General features: G+C 49.6%; 1 protein-coding gene across 2 annotated transcripts in view; it reads left to right on the top strand.

Annotated features, from left to right (window-relative positions):
• The window catches only part of PPP3CC (protein phosphatase 3 catalytic subunit gamma), a 77,517-nt gene that overhangs the window by 14,042 nt on the left and 35,503 nt on the right, over positions 1-27,972 (top strand). The window lies entirely within an intron of this gene.

Below are 27,972 nucleotides of genomic sequence, written 5' to 3'. Positions count from 1 at the left end.
TCAGGAAGGAGACCTGGCAGAATGCTCAGGAGGATCTCTGGCGGTGATCCGCATCTGGCAGAGGTGTACGGCTGTGCTCTGCGCTGGCATCACCTGGCAGAGGCACGGCGCTCTGCGGGCAGATCTGCGGCTGGCATGGGTCGGATTATAGCACCTTCAGCTGCAGGGCCTGCAATCTTCTGACTGCTCAGGAGAGACGTGCCCTAATTATCGGGATCACTTGGGTGCAGCGGAGGGAGGGGGGGGGGGGTGCTGCCTGGTATCACTGTACATCTCAGCTACGGACACTATATCTGTGGGTATATTTATCAACATCTGTCCGCACATGCCACCAGCCGGTAACCTTGAGGAACAGGTGCAGCATTCACTGGCCTCAGAGCAGTAGATCCTAATACTACCTCTTATATAGATGTCTGTATACACCAGCAGCCTCAGTACATTGCACAGATACATTTACAGATTAGGCTATTTTCACACTAATGTTGTTAGCAGAAGTCTACCATATCCTCTTCGGATACCACCGGTGTTTGATGACCCCCCCCCCCCCCCCCCATTGACTTTTTTTTCTGTCTAATCTGCTATTGGAGGCTCTGACAGTAGGGTGTTTATGTATTTTATGGATACAGAAATGTATTTTTTCAATTGGGTTTCAGTAAAAAAATCGCACCCTTTACCTGCTATAGACTCTTTTGCTCTGTCTATTGCTAGCTGCAGAATGAGCTAACTGAGAATCCGTCAGTGAGCTCCTCTCTGCTGATTGATGACCACAGAAAAACATCCACATTGAGGCTATGTGCCCACGCTACAGGATTTACCGCGGATTTACCGCGGATTTTGCCGCGGATTTACCGCGGATTTGCCGAAAATCTGCAGCAGCAGCACTTCCAAGCCATTTCAATGGCATTTTGGAAATGCTGTGCCCATGCTGCGGATTTTTCCGCGGCGGATTTTGATCCGGAAAAATCTGCAGCATGTCAATTGTTTGGTGCAGATTTGGTGCGGATTTTTGGCTTTGAATGGGGGAAAAAAAAAAAAAATCCGCATCAAAATCCGCGGCAAATCCGCGGCAAATCCGCGGGTGCGGATTTGCCGCGAAAGTCGCGGATTTTCAGGCAAAAAAATCCGCAGGGACATTCTAGCGTGGGCACATAGCCTGAATGTGCAGTGAAGCAAAGCCTGTAAGAGCAAACCTCTAGCATGCTTACCGGTTGATCTCTGATTTTTTGCTGCGCCTGCAGTTTTTCTTTCTTCTTGTAAGAGCGAAACAGTGCAATATTTTCTAATAACACTCTATTGCAATTTTTTTTAACCATAAATACATGTAGTTAAGTAAAAAAAGAAATGTCCTCAATGGTGGACAACCCCGTTAGAAGGTTTATCCACTCCAAAGGGCCATTAGTGGTTGGATCACTCTGCAGGCGTTCTTACAGCGATGTGCATACAACGTCTTTAAAGGGGTTATCCTCTACTTTTACATTGATGGCCTAGCCTTAGGGGCACTTTGCACACTACGACATCGCACGTGCGATGTCGGTGGGGTCAAATCGAAAGTGACGCACTTCCGGCGTCGCTGTCGATATCGTAGTGTGTAAATCGTTTTTGATACGATTAACGAGCGCAAAAGCGTCAAAATCGTATGATCGGTGTAGTGTCGGTCATTTCCATAATTACGGAAGGACCGATGTTACGATGTAGTTCCTCGTTCCTGCGGCAGCACACATCGCTGTGTGTGAAGCCGCAGGAGCGAGGAACATCTCCTACCTGCGTCCCGGATGCAATGAGGAAGGAAGGAGGTGGGCGGGATGTTTATGTCCCGCTCATCTCCGCCCCTCCTCTCCTATTGGCCGCCTGCCGTGTGACGTCGCTATGACGCCGCACTACCCGCCCCCTTAGGAAGGAGGCGGTTCGCCGGCCAGAGCGACGTCACAGGGCAGGTAAGTGCGTGTGAAGCTGCTGTAGCGATAATATTTGCTACGGCTGCTATCACAATATATCGCAGCTGCGACGGGGGCGGGGACTATCTCTGCAGCGTCGGTAACACATTGTTACCGATGTCGCAGCGTGCAAAGTACCCCTTACAGCGTTGTGCATACAACGTCTTTAAAGGGGTTATCCTCTACTTTTACATTGATGGCCTAGCCTTAGGATAGGTCATCAATGTCTGATTGACTCTAATCCGACACCCCGCACCCCCGCCTATCAGCTGTTTCCTGTCTCGGCAGCAGGAAATGCTCAGTTCCAGAGCTGCTCCATCTTCTATAGTGGCCACAGCCGGGTACTGCACATCTGCCTCCCATTCTAATCAATAGGAGGTGGATGTGCAGTACCTAGCCACGACCATTATCAGAAGACGGAGCAGCTCCGGATCTGAGCATTTCCAGCTGTCGCCAGTGGGACCAAGGACAGCTGATGAGCGGCGGTGCGGGGTGTCGGATCCCGGCCGATCAGACATTGATGATCTATCCTAAGGAAAGGCCATCAGTGTAAAAGTAGGGGACAACCTCTTTAAGATGCCGGTGGAGCCGCCAAGATTTTCCTAAATGAAGCTGCTTCCAAAAAAAGCCGGCGGTCTTGACATTGCTGTGCATTTTTTGAGGCGCTTTGTCGGGCGGATTGAGGCAGATTCCTCCTGAAGAAGACATCGTGTGAACATAGCTTCCTTTTTACCAAAGTATTATTATTATTATTATTATTATTATTATTGTAGTGCCATTTATTCCATGGCACTTTATATGTGAAGGGATTCTGTCAAAAATGTCTTAATTTGCCGAGCGAGACCTATGTCACCTTTATCGTACAGATGAAAAAGGTATTATGCACAGTACTGACCAAAAGTTTGGACACACCGTCTCATTCAAAGAGTTTTCTTTATTTTCATGACTCTGAAAATTGTAAATTCACATTGAAGGCATCAAAACTATGAATTAACACACGTGGCATGAAATAAAAAAGTGTAAAACAACTGAAAATATGTCTTATATTCTAGGTTCTTCAGAGTAGCCGCCTTTTGCTTTGATTACTACTTCGCTCACTCTTGGCATTCTCTTGATGAGCTTCAAGAGGTAGTCACCGGAAATGGTCTTCCAACAGTCTAGGAGGAGTTCCCAGAGATGCTTAGCACTTGTTGGCCCTTTTGCCTTCACGCTGCGGTCCAGCTCACCCCAAACCATCTCGATTGGGTTCAGGTCTGGTGACTGTGATGGCCAGGTCATCTGGCGTAGCACCCCATCACTCTCCTTCTTAGTCATATAGCCCTTACATAGCCTGGAGGTGTGTTTGGGGTCATTGTCCTGTTGAAAAATAAATGATGGTCCAACTAAACGCAAACCGGATGGAATAGCATGCCGCTGCAAGATGCTGTGGTAGCCATGCTGGTTCTGTATGCCTTCAATTTTGAATAAATCCCCAACAGTGTCACCAGCAAAGCCCCCCCCCACACCATCACACCTCCTCCTCCATGCTTCACTGTGGGAACCAGCCATGTAGAGTCCATACGTTCACCTTTTCTACAAAGACACAGTGGTTGGATCCAAAGATCTCAAATTTGGACTCATCAGACCAAAGCACAGATTTCCACTGGTCTAATGTCCATTCCTTGTGTTCTTTAGCCCAAACAAGTCTCTTCTGCTTGTTGCCTGTCCTTAGCAGTGGTTTCCTAGCAGCTATTTTACCATGAAGGCCTGCTGCACAAAGTCTCCTCTTAACAGTTGTTCTAGAGATGAGAAGGAGTGTCCAAACTTTTGGTCTGTACTGTACATTAGGGTACAAGGGCCTATACAGCCACACCACTGCTGCCATATGTAAGAATGCGCTGACAGGTTCCCATTCAAGTGCATTTTTGACAAAACCGTCTTTCTGCTCTGGCAAAGAAAGACAAACATAAAATATAGACGTAGAAAATCATTTTTTTAAAACTCACAATGCTGGAATCACAATTCTGCAGACTTCAGAGCAGACATTTCTGTGTAAGACTAGGAAGCCTTGTTTCAAACTTTACAGTCTCGTCTGTGAAAGCCATTTCCCTAGATTGGGCCAGCTTCACTGTCCCTAATGCCGAGGAGCCAAAACTGCCCCTACTTTAAGCATCAGAGAGTTCATCATTGGGGCCAGCAGGGTAACAGTGTCGCTGATCTGAACTGTCACTCATCCAGCGCACACCGCCCCACAGGAAGTCAGGAGTCTGGAGAGCGGTGTGCCCCCGAGCAAAGCTCTTGAGAAAACCCCTTTAAAGGGAACCAACCAGCAGGATTTTCATATATACAGTAAAGCCGGTGCTATACTGGCGCTAGGATGCTGAATGTAAGCAGAGCTTTTATTTAGAGGTTGGATGTTTTCTTTCAGAAATATGTACAAGTAAAGTTCCAGCAATGCCCTGCTATTTGATTGACAGCTGCAACAGGGGTGGGAATATGTGTGTCAGGTCTTGCTATCTATTCCCGCCCCTGTCTGCCTGCCTGGGCTTCCTCCCCCTGTCGCTGTCATAGACGGTAATTCCGGTGCAGGTAGCAGACAGGGGCGGGAATAGATAGCAAAACAAGACCCACATATTCCCTTCCTGTTGCACCTGTCAATCAAATAGCAGTGCATTGCTGGAACTTTACTTGCACATATTTCTGAAATAAAACATCCAATCTCTGAACAAAAGCTCTGCTTACATTCAGCACCCTAGCGCCAGTATAGCACCGGCTTTACTTTATATATGAAAATCCTGATGGATGGTTCCCTTTAAGCAGGTTTAATTATCTGATACACTAGCAATCCCTGCACTCCTGTGTTTGTATCAGAGGTGCAGACACAGCATGGGGAATACTATAGCACTCAGCGGTGTAGCTGTGAATCCAGAACTGGGACAAGATAAAACACTACAATCTACATCACAGATCTGTGTTTCTCTGTGTCGGTGCCTCTCCCTGTTACTCCCTAATCCTCCCCCGTCCTTCTCCATTGGCTTTAATAGGCATTTGTCAGTTTACCTCTCCCCTTTCTTGCACTTTCTTCTGCTCCCTGGCACCTCCAGAAGTGTAGGAACCAGGAGAATGGAGAATGTTGGGCACCTGGGACGTTTGTTTGGTCATCCTGAGGAACATCTTTATATTTTTTTTCGGTAGCCTTCTAAACATTTCAGAAAACTGGCAAGAACACGCACAAAACCCCCTCAGATCAACTACATTTCTGAGAGTTTATGAGGAGTCTTATTTTGTAACCTAATCTACAGATACTTAAAGAAATCTGTCAGCAGGTTTTTGCTATCTATCGTAATCTGAGACCAGCATGATGTAAGGGCAGAGACCCTGATTCCAGCAATGTATCACTTATGGAGCTTTGTTTTGCTGATTCTATACAATATGTTCTCCCCGTGTTTGCGTGGGTTTCCTCCGGGTTCTCCGATTTCCTCCCACACTCCAAAGACATACAGATAGGGACTCTAGATTGTGAGCCCCAATGGGGACAGTATTGCCAATGTATGTAAAGCGCTGTGGAATTAATAGCGCTATATAAATGAATAAAATTTATTATTATTATTATTAATTATCACTATTTTATCATCAGGAGATTATCACTACAGGACTAGCTGTCTTGTGCCTCCTAGTCCACCCACAGCACTGATTGGCAGTTTTTTGTCAATATACACATTACACAGAAATCTGCCAATCAGTGGTGTGGGCAGGGCTATAAAGAGCTCAGCATTCAGAGCTCTGCTAGATCTGCAGCAGAGAAAACTGTGACTTTAAGCACAGCTGCTGCACCCAGTATATGAAGTGACACATTCATGGAATCAGGGTCTCTGCCCCTACATCATGTTAATTCAGTTTTGTAATATCAAAGGCACCGAAGGCTCCTTCATCATTTGGAAAAATCCTTATTAGTCCCAGCATACATAAGGGGATAAAACCAGCACCTACATCATGCTGCTGTCAGATTACATAGCAAAAACCTGCTGGCAGAATCCATTCAATATAATGAGCCATTGGTTACACCGTGTCATGTGACCTCTGTCCTACTCTGGTTATTGGCTAAGGGGCTTCAAGAGGGAGCAATATATTTTTTACAGTAATCAGCACTTTAAAGGGGTTGTAGCAACAGAAAATTACCTAACAGTTAGGATTTTTTCTATGTAGTGGGTTATGAAAAACAAAATGGTAATGTGTAATGAATCCATATAACTTTGCACTTTTCACACTCCCACTGAAGCTTTTTTAGAAGAGTTTTCAGCAGTTTCATTATCATCCCAGGCAGGATTATAATGACAAGTAACACCTCTATACACAGGTGATGAGATACAAGATCCACCAATCACAGCAGGCGATGTTCCCCTCCTGCCACAATGACTTTCGCACACGCTCATTAGATACTTCAATGCAAAAGCTAGGGGAAAAGTCAGTCTGTTGCTGCTAATGTTCATGTGCATTTCCTGAAGGAACAGGAAGTTGGAGTCTAAAGCACCCCCAGTGGCCAATGTAAGAATTGCAACATGGATTTTTTTTTTTTTTTTTGTGAAAACAGATCATGATATTTTAATTACGCAATTAGGACATTTTGTGATTGCAGATTGCCATTAACCACTGATCAAGTAATGTTAGTGCCTTTTTATTACGGTGAATGATCCCTTTAAGTGCCAGAGCCCTGACCAGAACACTCTTCTGCATACATTATATATAACGGCCTCAATACTCGGCTGCCCATCCTCACTACACAGCCAGCATTAGAAGGATGTGCTGGTCGGGATTGTGCAGTGAAAGGGTTACAGCGCATGTTCTGGTGTTTATCTGGGATGTACATCTCTATCCCACACACATACACTTGTGCAGTGCGGGCAGCCATGTCTTGTGGGGGCTGATTCTCTCCCTGCCATGTAATTAGCACTCTGCTCCTCACACACTGACAGCCCCTTGGCATTGCCACAGAAACTGCACAGACAGACCCTATATTTGGGAATACTGTGTTCCTCAGCAGCAGCAGGCACCGTGTGTGTACGCAGCTCCGTCTGAGCTATGTGTGCAACTTTCACTGTATGGAGCGTCGTCATTGTTCTCCCGTCTACTGTCCTCAGGTATAATCACCAGCTAAGTGGCCCAATTATATATAGGTACAGTTGAAACCAGAAGTTTACATACGCTCTCTAGAAAGACACATCTGCAGGTTTCCCCTCCACTCTCTATAAAGACACATATGCAGGTTTCCCCTCCGCTCTCTATAAAGACACATCTGCAGGTTTCCCCTCCGCTCTCTAGAAAGACACATCTGCAGGTTTCCCCTCCGCTCTCTAGAAAGACACATCTGCAGGTTTCCCCTCCGCTCTCTATAAAGACACATGTGCAGGTTTTCCCTCCGCTCTCTATATAGACACATCTGCAGGTTTCCCCTCCGCTCTCTAGAAAGACACATCTGCAGGTTTCCCCTCCGCTCTCTATAAAGACACATCTGCAGGTTTCCCCTCCGCTCTCTAGAAAGACACATCTGCAGGTTTCCCCTCCGCTCTCTATAAAGACACATATGCAGGTTTCCCCTCCGCTCTCTAGAAAGACACATCTGCAGGTTTCCCCTCCGCTCTCTAGAAAGACACATCTGCAGGTTTTCCCTCCACTCTCTATAAAGACACATCTGCAGGTTTCCCCTCCGCTCTCTAGAAAGACACATCTGCAGGTTTCCCCTCCGCTCTCTATAAAGACACATGTGCAGGTTTTCCCTCCGCTCTCTATATAGATACATGTGCAGGTTTTTCCCTCCGCTCTCTATAAAGACACGTGCAGGTTTTTTCCCTCCGCTCTCTATAAAGACACATGTGCAGGTTTTCCCTCCGCTCTCTATATAGACACATCTGCAGATTTTTCCCTCCGCTCTCTATATAGACACATCTGCAGGTTTTCCCCTTCGCCCTCTATAAAGACACACCTGCAGGTTTTTCCGTCCGCTCTCTATAAAGACACACGTGCAGGTTTTCCCCTCCGCTCTCTATAAAGACACATCTGCAGGTTTTTTCCCTCCGCTCTCTATAAAGACACATCTGCAGGTTTTCCCTCTGCTCTCTATAAAGACATATCTGCAGGTTTTCCCTCCGCTCTCTATAAAGACACATCTGCAGGTTTTCTCTATAAAGACACATCTGCAGGTTTTCCCTCCTCTCTCGATAAAGACACATCTGCAGGTTTTCCCTCCGCTCTCTATACCTACATCTGCAAGTTTTCCCCTCCGCTCTCTATAAAGACACATCTGCAGGTTTTCCCCTCCGCTCTCTATAAAGACACATCTGCAGATTTTCCCCTTCGCTCTCTATAAAGACACACCTGCAGGTTTTTTCCCTCCTTTCTATAAAGACACATCTGCAGGTTTTCCCCTTCGCTCTCTATAAAGACACACCTGCAGGTTTTTTCCCTCCGCTCTCTATAAAGACACATGTGCAGGTTTTCCCCTCTGCTCTCTATATAGACACATCTGCAGATTTTCCTCTCCGCTCTTTATATAGACACATCTGCAGGTTTTTCCCCTCCTCTTTCTATAAAGACACATCTGCAGGTTTTCCCCTTCGCCCTCTATAAAGACACATCTGCAGGTTTTCCCCTTCGCCCTCTATAAAGACACATCTGCAGGTTTTCCCCTTCGCCCTCTATAAAGACACACCTGCAGGTTTTCCCCTCCGCTCTCTATAAAGACACATGTGCAGGTTTTTTTCCCTCCGCTCTCTATAAAGACATATGTGCAGGTTTTCCCTCCGCTCTTTATAAAGACACATGTGCAGGTTTTTCCCTCCGCTCTCTATAAAGACACATCTGCAGGTTTTTCCCTCCTCTTTCTATAAAGACACATCTGCAGGTTTTCCCCTCCACTCTCTATGAAGGCACATCTGCAAGTTTTCCCCTCCACTCTCTATGAGATGCATCTGCAGGTTTTCCCCTTCGCTCTCTATAAAGACACTTCTGCAGGTTTTTTTTCCCTCCGCTCTCTATAAAGACACATGTGCAGGTTTTCCCCTCCGCCCTCTATAAAGACACATGTGCAGGTTTTCCCTCTGCTCTCTATAAAGACACATGTGCAGGTTTTCCCCTCCGCTCTCTATAAAGACACATGTGCAGGTTTTCCCCTCCGCTCTCTATAAAGACACATCCGCAGGTTTTTCCCTCCGCTCTCTATAAAGACACATCTGCAGGTTTTTTCCCTCTGCTCTCTATAAAGACACATCTGCAGGTTTTTTCCCGACGCTCTCTATAAAGACACATCTGTAGGTTTTTCCTCCCCTCTCTATAAAGACACATCTGCAGGTTTTCCCTCCGCTCTCTATAAAGACACATCTGCATATATATCTATATTGGAATGTTCTGTATTTGTAGATAAGAAGTGTATGTATGTGTGTATACATATATATACAGTATTGGTCAAAGGTTTGGACACCGCTGTTCATGCTGTAGTTTTCCTTGTTACTACTTGAATGTGCCCATTTTAGTTTCAGAATGAAGGAACATTTATGGAGTAAAGAAACACATGAAACAAACCAGAATCTGTGTTAAACCTTAGATTCCTTAAAGTTCCCTCTTTTTACGCTGTTGACTAGTGATGAGTGGGCACTATTATGCTCGAGTGCTCGGTACTCGTAACTAGTGATGAGGGAGCACTACCATGCTCGGGTGCTCGGTACTCGTAACTAGTGATGAGCGGGCACTACCATGCTCAGGTGCTCAGTACTCGTAACTAGTGATGAGTGAGCACTACCATGCTCAGGTGCTCAGTACTCGAAACTAGTGATGAGCGGGCACTACCATGCTCAGGTGCTCAGTACTCGTAACTAGTGATGAGCGGGCACTACCATGCTCAGGTGCTCAGTACTCGTAACTAGTGATGAGCGGGCACTACCATGCTCGGGTGCTCAGTACTAGTAACTAGTGATGAGCGGGCACTACCATGCTCAGGTGCTCAGTACTCGTAACTAGTGATGAGCTGGCACTACCATGCTCGGGTGCTCAGTACTCATAACTAGTGATGAGCGGGCACTACCATGCTCAGGTGCTCAGTACCCGTAACTAGTGATGAGTGAGCACTACCATGCTCGGGTGCTCGGTACTCGTAACTAGTGATGAGCGGGCACTACCATGCTCGGGTGCTCAGTACTCGTAACTAGTGATGAGTGAGCACTACCATGCTTGGGTGCTCGGTACTCGTAACTAGTGATGAGCGAGCACTACCATGTTTGGGTGCTTGGTACTCGTAACTAGTGATGAGCGGGCACTACCATGCTTGGGTGCTTGGTACTCGTAACTAGTGATGAGTGAGCACTACCATGTTTGGGTGCTTGGTACTCGTAACTAGTGATGAGCGGGCACTACCATGCTCGGGTGCGTGATATTCGTAACTAGTGATGAGCGGGCACTACCATGCTCGGGTGCTCGGTACTCGTAACTAGTGATGAGCGAGCACTACCATGCTCGGGTGCTCGGTACTCGTAACTAGTGATGAGCGAGCACTACCATGCTTGGGTGCTTGGTACTCGTAACTAGTGATGAGCGAGCACTACCATGCTCGGGTGCTCGGTACTCGTAACTAGTGATGAGCGGGCACTACCATGCTCGGGTGCTCAGTACTCGTAACTAGTGATGAGTGAGCACTACCATGCTTGGGTGCTCGGTACTCGTAACTAGTGATGAGCGAGCACTACCATGTTTGGGTGCTTGGTACTCGTAACTAGTGATGAGCGGGCACTACCATGCTTGGGTGCTTGGTACTCGTAACTAGTGATGAGTGAGCACTACCATGTTTGGGTGCTTGGTACTCGTAACTAGTGATGAGCGGGCACTACCATGCTCGGGTGCGTGATACTCGTAACTAGTGATGAGCGGGCACTACCATGCTCGGGTGCTCGGTACTCGTAACTAGTGATGAGCGAGCACTACCATGCTCGGGTGCTCGGTACTCGTAACTAGTGATGAGCGAGCACTACCATGCTTGGGTGCTTGGTACTCGTAACTAGTGATGAGCGAGCACTACCATGCTCGGGTGCTCGGTACTCGTAACTAGTGATGAGCGGGCACTACCATGCTCGGGTGCTCAGTACTCGTAACTAGTGATGAGTGAGCACTACCATGCTCGGGTGCTCAGTACTCGTAACTAGTGATGAGCGGGCACTACCATGCTCGGGTGCTCAGTACTCGTAACTAGTGATGAGTGAGCACTACCATGCTCGGGTGCTCAGTACTCATAACTAGTGATGAATGAGCACTACCATGCTCGGGTGCTTAGTACTCGTAACTAGTGATGAGTGAGCACTACCATGCTCGGGTGCTCGGTACTCGTAACTAGTGATAAGCGGGCACTACCATGCTCGGGTGCTCGGTACTCGTAACTAGTGATGAGCGGGCACTACCATGCTCGGGTGCTCAGTACTTGTAACTAGTGATGAGCGGGCACTACCATGCTCGGGTGCTCAGTACTTGTAACTAGTGATGAGCGGGCACTACCATGCTCGGGTGCTCAGTACTTGTAACTAGTGATGAGCGGGCACTACCATGCTCGGGTGCTCGGTACTCGTAACTAGTGATGAGCGGGCACTACCATGCTCGGGTGCTCGGTACTTGTAACTAGTGCTGAGCGGGCACTACCATGCTCGGGTGCTCAGTACTCGTAACTAGTGATGAGCGGGCACTACCATGCTTGGGTGCTTGGTACTCGTAACTAGTGATAAGCGGGCACTACCATGCTCGGGTGCTCAGTACTCGTAACTAGTGATGAGCGGGCACTACCATGCTCGAGTGCTCAGTACTCGTAACTAGTGATGAGCGGGCACTACCATGCTCGAGTGCTCAGTACTCGTAACTAGTGATGAGCGGGCACTACCATGCTCGGGTGCTCAGTACTCGTAACTAGTCATGAGTGAGCACTACCATGCTTGGGTGCTCGGTACTCGTAACTAGTGATGAGCGAGCACTACCATGTTTGGGTGCTTGGTACTCGTAACTAGTGATGAGCGGGCACTACCATGCTTGGGTGCTTGGTACTCGTAACTAGTGATGAGTGAGCACTACCATGTTTGGGTGCTTGGTACTCGTAACTAGTGATGAGCGGGCACTACCATGCTCGGGTGCGTGATACTCGTAACTAGTGATGAGCGGGCACTACCATGCTCGGGTGCTCGGTACTCGTAACTAGTGATGAGCGAGCACTACCATGCTCGGGTGCTCGGTACTCGTAACTAGTGATGAGCGAGCACTACCATGCTTGGGTGCTTGGTACTCGTAACTAGTGATGAGCGAGCACTACCATGCTCGGGTGCTCGGTACTCGTAACTAGTGATGAGCGGGCACTACCATGCTCGGGTGCTCAGTACTCGTAACTAGTGATGAGTGAGCACTACCATGCTCGGGTGCTCAGTACTCGTAACTAGTGATGAGTGAGCACTACCATGCTCGGGTGCTCAGTACTCATAACTAGTGATGAATGAGCACTACCATGCTCGGGTGCTTAGTACTCGTAACTAGTGATGAGTGAGCACTACCATGCTCGGGTGCTCGGTACTCGTAACTAGTGATAAGCGGGCACTACCATGCTCGGGTGCTCAGTACTCGTAACTAGTGATGAGCGGGCACTACCATGCTTGGGTGCTTGGTACTCGTAACTAGTGATGAGCGGGCACTACCATGCTCGGGTGCTCAGTACTCGTAACTAGTGATGAGCGGGCACTACCATGCTCGAGTGCTCAGTACTCGTAACTAGTGATGAGCGGGCACTACCATGCTCGAGTGCTCAGTACTCGTAACTAGTGATGAGCGGGCACTACCATGCTCGGGTGCTCAGTACTCGTAACTAGTGATGAGCGGGCACTACCATGCTCAGGTGCTCAGTACTCGTAACTAGTGATGAGCGGGCACTACCATGCTCGGGTGCTCAGTACTCGTAACTAGTAATGAGTGAGCACTACCATGTTTAGGTGCTTGGTACTCGTAACTAGTGATGAGCGGGCACTACCATGTTTGGGTGCTTGGTACTCGTAACAAGCAGTCGGACGCTCGGATGGGGGCGACTTGAGGACCCAAGTGTAATGGAAGTCAATGGGAAACTCAAACATTTTTCCGGAAGATTTTCGTTCGTGTTCCTCATTCACTTCTATTATACTCGGGTACACAAGTCGTTCCCATCTGAGCATCTGACTGCTTGTACCGAGCACCCAAGCATTGCAGTGCTCGCTCATCACTACTGTTGACAGCTTTACACCCTTTTGCATTCTCTCGTCACCTGGGATGGCACCCAACAGTTTTGGAGGATTTCCCAGAGGTGCTAGGCACTTGTCTGATTTGCCTTCCCCCTGGGTCCAATTTATCTTAAAAACAGATGAATTGGGGTGAGGTTGGTGATCGTAAAGGCGAAGTCACTTGACCAGTGCTCCATCCCTCCCCTTCTTGGTTACACAGCCCTTACATACCTTGGAAGTGTTCTGGGTCATTGTTCTGTTGCAGCAACAATAATGGTCCCAATAAGTGCAGACCAGATGGGTATGGCATGTGATTGCAGAGTGCTGTGGTAGCCATGCTGCGTAATTGTACTTTAAAGGGGTTGTCCAAACTTTTTACTTTGTGACTGCTGACTAGTGAATCCGCGCAGCACTCACTGTGAGGATTCTACAGCACCAGCAGCGAGAGACAAGAAAAGTGTATGATATATATTTACTTCTGGTCACATTCCAACTAGACGTGTGCGTCCTCACTCGATACAGGTAAATTGAGCGTGGCCGCGCGTATCTAGTCAGAATGTGGCCAGGCCACATTGCGACTAGACACTTGCGTCTACGCTCAATTCACCTGTATTGAGTGAGGCCGCACACGACTAGTTGGAATGTGGCCAGAAGTATATATATCGCAGAGACACGCGCGACCACACTAAATTCACCTGTATTAAGCGAGGCCGCAGTCTAGTTGGAATGGTGGTCGGAAGTATATATTGCATACTTGCGGCCACCTGAATGTTCGGTCTTGTCGGTAGCGCCCGAGAATCATCACAGCGTATGCTACACGCAATGTGAGGATTCACAAGCCTGCAGTCAAATAGAGTGACTGCAGATTTCATGAAACCCTGGACAACCCCTTTTAAATTTTAAGTAAATTACCAACAGTTTCCCAAGCAAAGCACCCTTTCATCTTCACACCTCCCCCATCTGTGCTATACAGTGAGCACCACACATGTGGGAACCCTCAACTCACATTTTGTGCATCCTACAAGGACATTGTGGTTGATACCAAAAATCTAAAACTTGTGCGCATTAGATCACAGCCTTCCTCCGATCTAGTGCCCAGTCCTTGTTTTCTTTAGCCCAAACAAGTCTCTTCTTCTTGAGTGACTTCCTTTTAGCAATACTACTATAAAGGCTGCTTCCAGTTTCCTCTGGACTTTCGATATTAAGATCTTTCTGCAACTTGATGTTTGTACATCATTTATCTGGCCTGTTATTTGAGGTACTATCAATCTGCATGTTCTGAGGCTGGTAACTTTGACAAACTTATCCTCTGCAGCAGAGATAATTCTATGTCTTCTTTTTCTGGGATGGTCCTCATGAGGGCCAGTTTCAAGATAGCAATTATTGGTTTTCATTAGTGATGAGCGAGTACTAAAAAGCTCGGGTGCTCGAAGCTCGGGCCGAGCCTCCCAAGATACTCGTGTACTCGGCCCGAGCAACGAGCCCAATGTTATCCTATGGGAGACCCGAGTATTTTTGTGAAATGACCTCCCGGCAGCATGGAGAAACCCTAAAAATGTCACAAAAGTCTCAGAAGAGTGCTCAAATGACATGGCAACAGCATGGGGAAGACCCCTTGAAGCATTTATCACTCAAAAGTCACAGCTGTGAACAATTTTGTCCGCGTTTTACGCCATTTTTACGGACTCACCAGAAAACCTTCCAAAATGACCCCAAAATGATTTTTCATGGCGGAAATGTTAAGGGCACATACCCAATAGTGAGATAGAGCTGGTGTATGTTACTTTTTGAGATCAATACATGAAAGATTTTACGTGAAAACATTGTGTGGCACTCCGATGTCCCTGAGAAGAGACGTACATGAAGGCCTCTTGAGTCTAATGTGCCCATTTTGAGGAAGTGAGTCTTTGTAGTATTTTCCTTTGCCAGGGCAGTCCTAAATTGTGAGGTTCACCAATGCCCCTGCATACAGACGTGCATGAGGGCCTCAAAACATTAAGTGTCCATTGTCAGGAAGTGGGTGTATTATAGTATAGCCCTTAGGCAGGGCAGCCAAAAATTGGGAGGCTCCACATTGTCCCTGGGTAGAGACGTGCATGATGGCCTTTAAACCTGAAGTGCCCATTGTAAGGAAGTGGGTCTATTTCAGTATAGCCCTTTGCCAGGGCAGCCAAAAATTGGGAGGCTCCACATTGTCCCTGGGTAGAGACGTGCATGAGGGCCTCAAAACATTAAGTGTCCATTGTCAGGAAGTGGGTGTATTATAGTATAGCCCTTAGGCAGGGCAGCCAAAAATTGGGAGGCTCCACATTGTCCCTGGGTAGAGACGTGCATGATGGCCTTTAAACCTGAAGTGCCCATTGTAAGGAAGTGGGTCTATTTCAGTATAGCCCTTTGCCAGGGCAGCCAAAAATTGGGAGGCTCCACATTGTCCCTGGGTAGAGACGTGCATGATGGCCTTTAAACCTGAAGTGCCCATTGTAAGGAAGTGGGTCTATTTCAGTATAGCCCTTTGCCAGGGCAGCCAAAAATTGGGAGGCTCCACATTGTCCCTGGGTAGAGACGTGCATGAGGGCCTCAAAACATTAAGTGTCCATTTTAAGGAAGTGGGTGTATTTCAGTATAGCCCTTAGGCAGGGCAGCCAAAAATTGGGAGGCTCCACATTGTCCCTGGATAGAGACGTGCATGATGGCCTTTAAACCTGAAGTGCCCATTGTAAGGAAGTGGGTCTATTTCAGTATAGCCCTTTGCCAGGGCAGCCAAAAATTGGGAGGCTCCACATTGTCCCTGGGTAGAGACGTGCATGAGGGCCTCAAAACATTAAGTGTCCATTGTCAGGAAGTGGGTGTATTATAGTATAGCCCTTAGGCAGGGCAGCCAAAAATTGGGAGGCTCCACATTGTCCCTGGGTAGAGACGTGCATGATGGCCTTTAAACCTGAAGTGCCCATTGTAAGGAAGTGGGTCTATTTCAGTATAGCCCTTTGCCAGGGCAGCCAAAAATTGGGAGGCTCCACATTGTCCCTGGGTAGAGACGTGCATGATGGCCTTTAAACCTGAAGTGCCCATTGTAAGGAAGTGGGTCTATTTCAGTATAGCCCTTTGCCAGGGCAGCCAAAAATTGGGAGGCTCCACATTGTCCCTGGGTAGAGACGTGCATGAGGGCCTCAAAACATTAAGTGTCCATTTTAAGGAAGTGGGTGTATTTCAGTATAGCCCTTAGGCAGGGCAGCCAAAAATTGGGAGGCTCCACATTGTCCCTGGGTAGAGACGTGCATGATGGCCTTTAAACCTGAAGTGCCCATTGTAAGGAAGTGGGTCTATTTCAGTATAGCCCTTTGCCAGGGCAGCCAAAAATTGGGAGGCTCCACATTGTCCCTGGGTAGAGACGTGCATGAGGGCCTCAAAACATTAAGTGTCCATTGTCAGGAAGTGGGTGTATTATAGTATAGCCCTTAGGCAGGGCAGCCAAAAATTGGGAGGCTCCACATTGTCCCTGGGTAGAGACGTGCATGATGGCCTTTAAACCTGAAGTGCCCATTGTAAGGAAGTGGGTCTATTTCAGTATAGCCCTTTGCCAGGGCAGCCAAAAATTGGGAGGCTCCACATTGTCCCTGGGTAGAGACGTGCATGATGGCCTTTAAACCTGAAGTGCCCATTGTAAGGAAGTGGGTCTATTTCAGTATAGCCCTTTGCCAGGGCAGCCAAAAATTGGGAGGCTCCACATTGTCCCTGGGTAGAGACGTGCATGAGGGCCTCAAAACATTAAGTGTCCATTTTAAGGAAGTGGGTGTATTTCAGTATAGCCCTTAGGCAGGGCAGCCAAAAATTGGGAGGCTCCACATTGTCCCTGGATAGAGACGTGCATGATGGCCTTTAAACCTGAAGTGCCCATTGTAAGGAAGTGGGTCTATTTCAGTATAGCCCTTTGCCAGGGCAGCCAAAAATTGGGAGGCTCCACATTGTCCCTGGGTAGAGACGTGCATGAGGGCCTCAAAACATTAAGTGTCCATTGTCAGGAAGTGGGTGTATTATAGTATAGCCCTTAGGCAGGGCAGCCAAAAATTGGGAGGCTCCACATTGTCCCTGGGTAGAGACGTGCATGATGGCCTTTAAACCTGAAGTGCCCATTGTAAGGAAGTGGGTCTATTTCAGTATAGCCCTTTGCCAGGGCAGCCAAAAATTGGGAGGCTCCACATTGTCCCTGGGTAGAGACGTGCATGATGGCCTTTAAACCTGAAGTGCCCATTGTAAGGAAGTGGGTCTATTTCAGTATAGCCCTTTGCCAGGGCAGCCAAAAATTGGGAGGCTCCACATTGTCCCTGGGTAGAGACGTGCATGAGGGCCTCAAAACATTAAGTGTCCATTTTAAGGAAGTGGGTGTATTTCAGTATAGCCCTTAGGCAGGGCAGCCAAAAATTGGGAGGCTCCACATTGTCCCTGGGTAGAGACGTGCATGATGGCCTTTAAACCTGAAGTGCCCATTGTAAGGAAGTGGGTCTATTTCAGTATAGCCCTTTGCCAGGGCAGCCAAAAATTGGGAGGCTCCACATTGTCCCTGGGTAGAGACGTGCATGAGGGCCTCAAAACATTAAGTGTCCATTGTCAGGAAGTGGGTGTATTATAGTATAGCCCTTAGGCAGGGCAGCCAAAAATTGGGAGGCTCCACATTGTCCCTGGGTAGAGACGTGCATGATGGCCTTTAAACCTGAAGTGCCCATTGTAAGGAAGTGGGTCTATTTCAGTATAGCCCTTTGCCAGGGCAGCCAAAAATTGGGAGGCTCCACATTGTCCCTGGGTAGAGACGTGCATGAGGGCCTCAAAACATTAAGTGTCCATTTTAAGGAAGTGGGTGTATTTCAGTATAGCCCTTAGGCAGGGCAGCCAAAAATTGGGAGGCTCCACATTGTCCCTGGATAGAGACGTGCATGATGGCCTTTAAACCTGAAGTGCCCATTGTAAGGAAGTGGGTCTATTTCAGTATAGCCCTTTGCCAGGGCAGCCAAAAATTGGGAGGCTCCACATTGTCCCTGGGTAGAGACGTGCATGAGGGCCTCAAAACATTAAGTGTCCATTTTAAGGAAGTGGGTGTATTATAGTATAGCCCTTAGGCAGGGCAGCCAAAAATTGGGAGGCTACACGTTGTCCCTGGGTAGAGACGTGCATGAGGGCCTCAAAACATTGTTCCCATTGCAAAGGAGCGGGTCTCCTGTCGTTGTAATGTCCATTCTGCAAAGAATGGGCGAAAAAATTTACCACTGGGGGTATACCTGAAACAAAGACCTAACTATTGTAACGGTCATCATGATGGCGCATGAGGAGAAGGAGGAGCAGTCCAGCGATTATCCAAAGTCGAGAAGTGTACCCATGGGTGAGTGGAGGTACATGGCAAACTTTAAATTCCGCTCTCATTTGCTGGTGGTGTGGTGAAGTCTGGCCCAATCCAACCCTTGTTCATCTTTATCAGAGTCAGCCTGTCAGCATTTTCAGTTGACAGGCGGGTGCGTTTATCTGTAATGATTCCACCTGCGGCACTAAAAACACGCTCTGACAAAACGCTAGCAGCAGGGCAGGCCAGGACTTCCAAGGCGTAGAGAGCCAATTCATGCCACGTGTCCAGCTTGGATACCCAATAATTGTAAGGCACAGAGGAATGTCGGAGTACAGTTGTTCGATCTGCAAGGTACTCCTTCAGCATCTGGGCAAACTTAGGATTTCTTGTGGCACTACCCCGCACCTCAGGGGCTGTGGTACGTGAGGGGCTGAGAAAACTGTCCCACATCTTAAAGACTGTTCCCCTACCTCTGGCGGATTGGACTTGTGCCTCTCTCGGCTGTACGCCTCGGTTGTCCACTGATTCCTGACCTATGCCGCTAGCGTTTTGTGAGGGGAATGCTTTGCCTACTTCCGTGAGTATGGCCTTCCGAAACTGCTGCATTTTGGTTGACCTCTCCTCCACGGGAATAAGAGACAAAAAGTTCTCCTTGTAGCGTGGGTCTAACAGTGTTACCAACCAGTAATGATTGTCGGCCAAGATGTTCTTAACGCGAGGGTCACGAGACAGGCAGCTTACCATAAAGTCAGCCATGTGCGCCAGACTCTTAACAGCCAGGACTTCAGTAGCCTGACCAACAAGATGACTGAACATGCTGTCCTCCTCCTCCTCCTCCTCCTCCTCCTCCTCCTCCTCATCTACCCTGTCCTCTGGCCAGCCACGCTGAATCGAGGATATGACTGGTGTGCATGTCATATCCTCAATTTGGCCGGAGAGTTGCTCCATGTCTTCATCCTCCTCCTCGTCATAGTCCTCCACTGCACGTTGTGATGAGACGAGGCTGGGCTGTGTGTTATCACCCACACCCACTACTGTTTCTTGCTGCAACTCATCGCGCTCCGCCTGCAATGCATCATGTTTGTTTTTCAGCAGGGACCGTTTTAGAAGGCAGAGTAGCGGTATGGTGACGCTAATAATGGCGTCATCACCACTCACCATCTTGGTGGAGTCCTCAAAGTTTTGGAGGATGGTACATAGGTCTGACATCCATCTCCACTCCTCAGGTGTTATGTGTGGAGTTTGACCCATTTCCCGACGGCTTAGGTGATGCAGGTACTCAACAACTGCCCTCTTCTGCTCACATATCCTGACCAACATGTGCAGAGTTGAATTCCAACGCGTGGGGACATCACACACCAGTCTGTGAGCCGGAAGATGCAAACGGCGCTGAAAGCCGGCAAGGCCGGCTGAAGCAGTAGGTGACTTTCGAAAATGTGCAGACAGGCGGCGAACTTTTACCAGCAGATCAGACAGCTCTGGGTATGACTTTATAAACCGCTGAACCACGAGGTTGAGCACATGGGCCACGCATGGAACATGTGTCAGCTGGCCTCGCCTCAAAGCCGCCACCAGGTTCCGGCCATTGTCACAAACGACCTTTCCTGGCTTTAGGTTCAGAGGTGTGAGCCAGTGATCTGCCTGCTGTTTCAGAGCTGTCCACAGCTCTTCTGCATTGTGGGGTTTGTCACCTATGCAGATTAGCTTCAGCACAGCCTGTTGCCGCTTCGCCGAGGCAGTGCTGCAGTGCTTCCAGCTTGTGACTGGTGTGGAGGGCACAGTGGATGAGGATGCGCAGGAGGAGGAGGAGGCTGAAGAGCATGACATTCCGGAGCTGTAGAGTGTGGGTGAAACACTGACTGAGGTAGGGCCTGCAAACCTTGGTGTGGGAAGGACGTGTTGCGTCCCTCGCTCAGACTGGGTCCCAGCTTCCACAATATTAACCCAGTGTGCCGTCAACGAGATGTAGCGGCCTTGCCCACAAGCACTTGTCCACGTGTCTGTGGTTAGGTGGACCTTGGGTGAAACAGCGTTGTTCAGGGCACGTGTGATGTTTTGTGACACGTGGTTATGCAACGCGGGGACGGCACACCGGGAGAAATAGTGGCGGCTGGGGACCGAGTAACGTGGGACAGCTGCCGCCATCAGGTCACGGAATGCTTCTGTCTCCACCAGCCTAAAAGGCAACATTTCCAGCGCAAGCAGTCGCGAAATGTTAGCATTTAGAACTGTGGCATGTGGGGTGTTGGCAGTGTATTTGCGCCTGCGTTCAAAGGTTTGCTGAATGGATAACTGAACGCTGCGCTGGGACAAGGACGTGCTTGATGATGGTGTTCTTTCTGCGTAGGCAACTGTAGGTGCAGGAGTGGAGGAGGCTTGTTCGCAGGCAGCATGGACAGAGGATTGGCTCGCATGCACAACCAGCGAAGACGTAGCAGTGACATCAGCAAGCACTGCTCCTCGACTCTGTTGTACTTCCCACAAAGTCGGGTGCTTGGCTGACATGTGCCTGATCATGCTGGTGGTGGTCAGGCTGCTAGTTTTGGTACCCCTGCTGATGCTGGCACGGCAGGTGTTGCAAATGGCCTTTTTTGAATCATCTGGATCCAACTTAAAAAACTGCCAGACTCGTGAAGACCTAACATTTGGACAGGCACCTTGTGTCGTCGTGTTGTTCCGGGGAACGGTTGCCTGACTTCTGCCTGGGGCCACCACCCTGCTTCTTACTGCCTGTTGTGATGCTACGCCTCCCTCCCCCTGTGCACTGCTGTCCTCGCTCTGCATATCCTCCTGCCAGGTTGGGTCAGTTACTGGATCATCCACCACGTCGTCTTCCTCTTCCGCACCCTGCTCCTCCTCCTGACTTGCTGACAATTGTGTCTCATCATCGTCCACCACTTGTTGAGACACGTTGCCAACTTCGTGAGAACGTGGCTGCTCAAATATTTGGCCATCTGTACAGACGATCTCCTCATGACCCACTTCAATATGAGCTGGCGAGAGGCCAGAATGTGTGAATGGAAACGTGAACAGCTCTTCCGAGTGTCCAAGTGTGGGATCATTAATGTCCGAGGAGGACGTGTACTCAGCCTGGTGGTAGGAAGGAGGATCAGGTTCAGAAATGTGCGGTGCAGTATCACGGCTACTGACACTTGACCGTGTGGAAGACAGAGTGTTTGTGGTGGTGCCAATCTGACTGGAAGCATTATCCGCTATCCAACTAACAACCTGTTGACACTGGTCTTGGTTCAAGAGCGGTGTACTGCTGCGGTCCCCAAGAATTTGGGACAGGACGTGCGAGCGACTAGATGTGGCCCTTTGTTGTGGCGAAATTAGAGCTTGCCCACGACCTCGGCCTCTGCCTGCACCACCATCACGTCCACTTCCTTGTTCCTTGCCAATGCCCTTGCGCATTTTGCAATGCTATGCACTGCTGACGTGTATATTCACTACTTGTGCGTTATATCAAAGTTTCTGGAAATTGCACACAAGTGCACCTGTACGCTGCCACCGACAGGCACACACGTGCGGTTTTTAAATGCAAGCACGGACGCAATAATAACCTAACACAGGTTTTAGGAGCAAAAATTAAGAACTCTGACACTATCAGCCACTGCTGACTGACGTGTATTATACACTACACTTGTGCGTTATATAATAGTTTGGTAAACGCACACCAGTGCACCTGTACGCTGCCACCAACAGGCACACACGTGCGGTTTTAAAAACCAAGCACGGACGCAATAATAACCTAACACAGGTTTTAGGAGCAAAAATTAAGAACTCTGACACTATCAGCCACTGCTGACTGACGTGTATTATACACTACACTTGTGCGTTATATAATAGTTTGGTAAACGCACACCAGTGCACCTGTACGCTGCCACCAACAGGCACACACGTGCGGTTTTAAAAACCAAGCACGGACGCAATAATAACCTAACACAGGTTTTAGGAGCAAAAATTAAGAACTCTGACACTATCAGCCACTGCTGACTGACGTGTATTATACACTACACTTGTGCGTTATATAATAGTTTGGTAAACGCACACCAGTGCACCTGTACGCTGCCACCAACAGGCACACACGTGCGGTTTTAAAAACCAAGCACGGACGCAATAATAACCTAACACAGGTTTTAGGAGCAAAAATTAAGAACTCTGACACTATCAGCCACTGCTGACTGACGTGTATTATACACTACACTTGTGCGTTATATAATAGTTTGGTAAACGCACACCAGTGCACCTGTACGCTGCCACCAACAGGCACACACGTGCGGTTTTAAAAACCAAGCACGGACGCAATAATAACCTAACACAGGTTTTAGGAGCAAAAATTAAGAACTCTGACACTATCAGCCACTGCTGACTGACGTGTATTATACACTACACTTGTGCGTTATATAATAGTTTGGTAAACGCACACCAGTGCACCTGTACGCTGCCACCAACAGGCACACACGTGCGGTTTTAAAAACCAAGCACGGACGCAATAATAACCTAACACAGGTTTTAGGAGCAAAAATTAAGAACTCTGACACTATCAGCCACTGCTGACTGACGTGTATTATACACTACACTTGTGCGTTATATAATAGTTTGGTAAACGCACACCAGTGCACCTGTACGCTGCCACCAACAGGCACACACGTGCGGTTTTAAAAACCAAGCACGGACGCAATAATAACCTAACACAGGTTTTAGGAGCAAAAATTAAGAACTCTGACACTATCAGCCACTGCTGACTGACGTGTATTATACACTACACTTGTGCGTTATATAATAGTTTGGTAAACGCACACCAGTGCACCTGTACGCTGCCACCAACAGGCACACACGTGCGGTTTTAAAAACCAAGCACGGACGCAATAATAACCTAACACAGGTTTTAGGAGCAAAAATTAAGAACTCTGACACTATCAGCCACTGCTGACTGACGTGTATTATACACTACACTTGTGCGTTATATAATAGTTTGGTAAACGCACACCAGTGCACCTGTACGCTGCCACCAACAGGCACACACGTGCGGTTTTAAAAACCAAGCACGGACGCAATAATAACCTACTAACAGGTTTTTTTGGGGAGCGACAATTACAGTACAGACAAGTCAGACACTATCTGGACTGTTTTACACTGTGTACACCAGCCCCAGATATGAAGGCTGGTATACGGTCACCACTACCCTGCCTGCCTGCCTGCCTGTATACTGCTACAATAGTCCTGACAAGGACTCTTTTGGTCACTAGCCTGTATTCAGACCTGGCTATACCCTGCCTGTATATAGCAACAATAGTCCTGAGAAGGACTCTGCTACTGTACTCCGACCTGGCTATACCCTGCCTGCCTGTATACAACTAGAATAGTCCTGAGAAGGACTTTTGGTCACACTGTTTGCAGCCCTGCAACTGAAAAAGCTATAAAGGGCCGCAAAGCTTTCCCTGAATCAGCGACACTCTCCCTACACTCACTGTCAGAATAGCTGTGAGCAGAGCACAGCGCGCCGGCCGATATAAAGGCTCGGTGACGCTGTGCAGGCCGGCCAATCACTGCAATTCCACAACTAACAGGGCTGTGGCATTGCAGTGGTCTGCCAGCCAATCCCTGCATGAGGGCTGGCTCTCAAAAGAGCGCCAACATGCAGAAATGAAGACCACGAGTAAAGCACGAGTATCGCGAGATTACTCGGTCCCCGCCGAGCAGCCCGAGTACAGTGATACTCGTGCGAGTACCGAGTAGTGACAAGCATGCTCGCTCATCACTAGTTTTCATATTTGCACTTGAGGCTACCTTAAGAGCCATACTTTCAATGTGGAATCAAGGCCAAGGGACTCGACTATATTCAGAAATATAGAAACTGTAGTGCAGGTGCTCTGGACTGATGAGTAAAAATGTGGAACATTAGCCTGTAACAGGCAAAGAGCTGGAGAGCAGCACAATAATGAGGGTCTGCAGGCAACGGTGGAGGGTCCTGCAGGTTTGGGGCTGCATTTCAGCCGTGGAAGTTAGGGATTTGGTCAGGATTCATGGTGTCCTCAATGCCGAGAAATGCTGGCAGATACTTATCCATCATGTAATACCATTAGAGAGGCGTCTGATTGGCTCCAGATTTATTCTGTAGCAGGAACGACCCCAAACACACAGCCAATGTGCAGACAAAGGATTTGCACAAGTGACATCCACAGAAGATCTGGGGTTAGTTCTCCAAGATGTTTGGAGCAACCTCCCTGCCAAGTTCCTTCAAAACTGTGTGCAAGTGACAAGTGTATGTAGAAGAAGTGATTCTGTCTTGAAGGCAAAAGGCCAAATATTGAGATTTCTCTTTTGTGCATTCACTTTTCTATATTGTTAATTGATATAAAGAATCTATTAACATTACTATTTTTGAAAGCATTCTTACTTTGTAGCATTTTTCCCCACACCTGCTTAAAAGCTTTGGACAGCACTGTATATAATTCATATGGACTGTATATGAGTGTACTGGTTGCAGACTTTTGTGTATATATAAAAGGATGGTTCTTACCTCTGTATTAAAGCTGATCAGCCACTGTATTAAATGTCTTAGACCTGATGAGACTGGTATACTTACTTTGAAAATTTATGACAAAATGACTGACTGTATATTCCTTTATGAAAGTCTACCACAATCTCCATCCACCCAGACTGATTGTTGACTGCTCCAGTGTCCCCTCCTCCATGGTGCTCTGCTCAGTGTCCCCCTCCTCCCTGCTGCTCTGCTCAGTGTCCCCCTCCTCCCTGCTGCTCTGCTCAGTGTCCCCCTCCTCCCTGCTGCTCTGCTGTGTCCCACTTCCCTGCCTCTCTGCTGTGTCCCACCTCCCTGCTGCTCTGCTGTGTCCTACCTCCCTGCTGCTCTGCTGTGTCCTACCTCCCTGCTGCTCTGCTGTGTCCCTCCTCCCTGCTTCTCTGCTGTGTCCCACCTCCCTGCTGCTCTGCAGTGTCCCTCCTCCCTCCTTCTCTGTGACCCTTCTCCCTGCTGCTCTGCTCTGTGTCCCTCCTCCTTCCTTCTCTGCTCAGTGTCCCTCCTCCCTGCTGCTCTGCTCAGTGTCCCTCCTCCCTGCTGCTCTGCTCAGTGTCCCTCCTCCCTGCTGCTCTGCTCAGTGTCCCTCCTCCCTGCTGCTCTGCTCAGTGTCCCTCCTCCCTGCTGCTCTCCTCTGTGTCCCTCCTCCCTCCTACTCAGTGTCCCTCCTCCCTGCTGCTCTGCTGTGTCCCACCTCCCTGCTTCTCTGCTGTGTCCCACCTCCCTGCTGCTCTGCTCAGTGTCCCTCCTCCCTGCTGCTCTGCTGTGTCCCTCCTCCCTGCTCCTCTGCTCAGTGTCCCTCCTCCCTGCTGCTCTGCTGTGTGTCCCTCTTCCCTGCTGCTCTGCAGTGTTCCTCCTCCCTGCTGCTCTGCTCAGTGTACCTCCTCCCTGCTGCTCTGCTGTGTCCCTCCTCCCTGCTGCTCTGTGTCCCTCTGTCCCTCCTCCCTGCTGCTCTGTGTCCCTCTGTCCCTCCTCCCTGCTGCTCTGCTCAGTGTCCCTCCTCCCTGCTGATCTGCTCTGTGTCCCTCCTCCCTGCTGCTCTGTGTCCCTCCTCCCTGCTGCTCTGCTCTGTGTCCCTCCTCCCTGCTGCTCTGCTCTGTGTCCCTCCTCCCTGCTGCTCTGCTCAGTGTCTCCCCTCCCCGCTGCTCTGCTCAGTGTCCCTCCTCCCTGCTGCTCTGTGTCCCTCCTCCCTGCTGCTCTGTGTCCCTCCTCTCTGCTGCTCTGTGTCCCTCCTCCCTGCTGATCTGCTCTGTGTCCCTCCTCCCTGCTGCTCTGTGTCCCTCCTCCCTGCTGCTCTGCTCTGTGTCCCTCCTCCCTGCTGCTCTGGTGTGTCCCTCCTCCCTGCTGCTCCGCTGTGTCCCTCCTCCCTGCTGCTCTGCTGTGTCCCTCCTCCCTGCTGCTCTGCTCAGTGTCCCTCCTCCCTGCTGCTCTGATCTGTGTCCCTCTTCCCTGCTGCTCTGCTGTGTCCCTCCTCTCTGCTGTGTCCCTCCTCCCTGCTGCTCTTTGTCCATCCTCCCTGCTGTTCTGCTCTGTGTCCCTCCTCCCTCCTACTCAGTGTCCCTCCTCCCTGCTTCTCTGCTGTGTCCCTCCTCCCTGCTGCTCTGCTGTGTCCATCTTCCCTGCTGCTCTCCTCTGTGTCCCTTCTCCCTGCTGCTCTCCTCTGTGTCCCTTCTCCCTGCTGCTCTCCTCTGTGTCCCTTCTCCCTGCTGCTCTCCTCTGTGTACCTCCTCCCTGCTGCTCTGCTGTGTCCCTCCTCCCTGCTGCTCTGCTGTGTCCCTCCTCCCTGCTCCTCTGCTCAGTGTCCCTTCCCCCTGCTGCTCTGCTCAGTGTCCCTCCTCCCTGCTGCTCTGCTCAGTGTCCCTCCTCCCTGCTCCTCTGCTCAGTGTCCCTCCTCCCTGCTCCTCTGCTCAGTGTCCCTCCTCCCTGCTCCTCTGCTCAGTGTCCCTCCTCCCTGCTCCTCTGCTCAGTGTCCCTTCCCCCTGCTGCTCTGCTCAGTGTCCCTCCTCCCTGCTGCTCTGCTCAGTGTCCCTCCTCCCTGCTCCTCTGCTCAGTGTCCCTCCTCCCTGCTCCTCTGCTCAGTGTCCCTCCTCCCTGCTCCTCTGCTCAGTGTCCCTCCTCCCTGCTCCTCTGCTCAGTGTCCCTCCTCCCTGCTCCTCTGCTCAGTGTCCCTCCTCCCTGCTCCTCTGCTGCTCTGCTCAGTGTCCCTCCTCCCTGCTGCTCTGCTCAGTGTCCCTCCTCCCTGCTGCTCTGCTCAGTGTCCCTCCTCCCTGCTGCTCTGCTCAGTGTCCCTCCTCCCTGCTGCTCTGCTCAGTGTCCCTCCTCCCTGCTCCTCTGCTCAGTGTCCCTCCTCCCTGCTCCTCTGCTCAGTGTCTCTCCTCCCTGCTGCTCTGCTCAGTGTCCCTCCTCCCTGCTCCTCTGCTCAGTGTCCCTGCTCCTCTGCTCAGTGTCCCTCCTCTCTGCTGCTCTGCTGTGTCCCTCCTCCCTGCTGCTCTGCTGTGTCCCTCCTCCCTGCTGCTCTGCTGTGTCCCTCCTCCCTGCTGCTCTGCTCAGTGTCCCTCCTCCCTGCTGCTCTGCTGTGTCCCTCCATCCTGCTGCTCTGCTCAGTGTCCCTCCTCCCTGCTGCTCTGCTCAGTGTCCCTCCTCCCTGCTGCTCTGCTGTGTCCCTCCATCCTGCTGCTCTGCTCAGTGTCCCTCCTCCCTGCTGCTCTGCTCAGTGTCCCTCCTCCCTGCTGCTCTGCTCAGTGTCCCTCCTCCCTGCTGCTCTGCTCAGTGTCCCTCCTCCCTGCTCCTCTGCTGTGTCCCTCCTCCCTGCTGCTCTGCTGTGTCCCTCCTCCCTGCTGCTCTGCTCAGTGTCCCTCCTCCCTGCTGCTCTGCTCAGTGTCCCTCCTCCCTGCTGCTCTGCTGTGTCCCTCCATCCTGCTGCTCTGC

Source organism: Anomaloglossus baeobatrachus, chromosome 4, assembly GCF_048569485.1.
Source record: "Anomaloglossus baeobatrachus isolate aAnoBae1 chromosome 4, aAnoBae1.hap1, whole genome shotgun sequence".
Taxonomy (NCBI): domain Eukaryota; kingdom Metazoa; phylum Chordata; class Amphibia; order Anura; family Aromobatidae; genus Anomaloglossus; species Anomaloglossus baeobatrachus.
The sequence above is the reverse complement of the archived record's forward strand: the minus strand, read 5'-3'. Positions and strand labels throughout refer to the sequence as shown.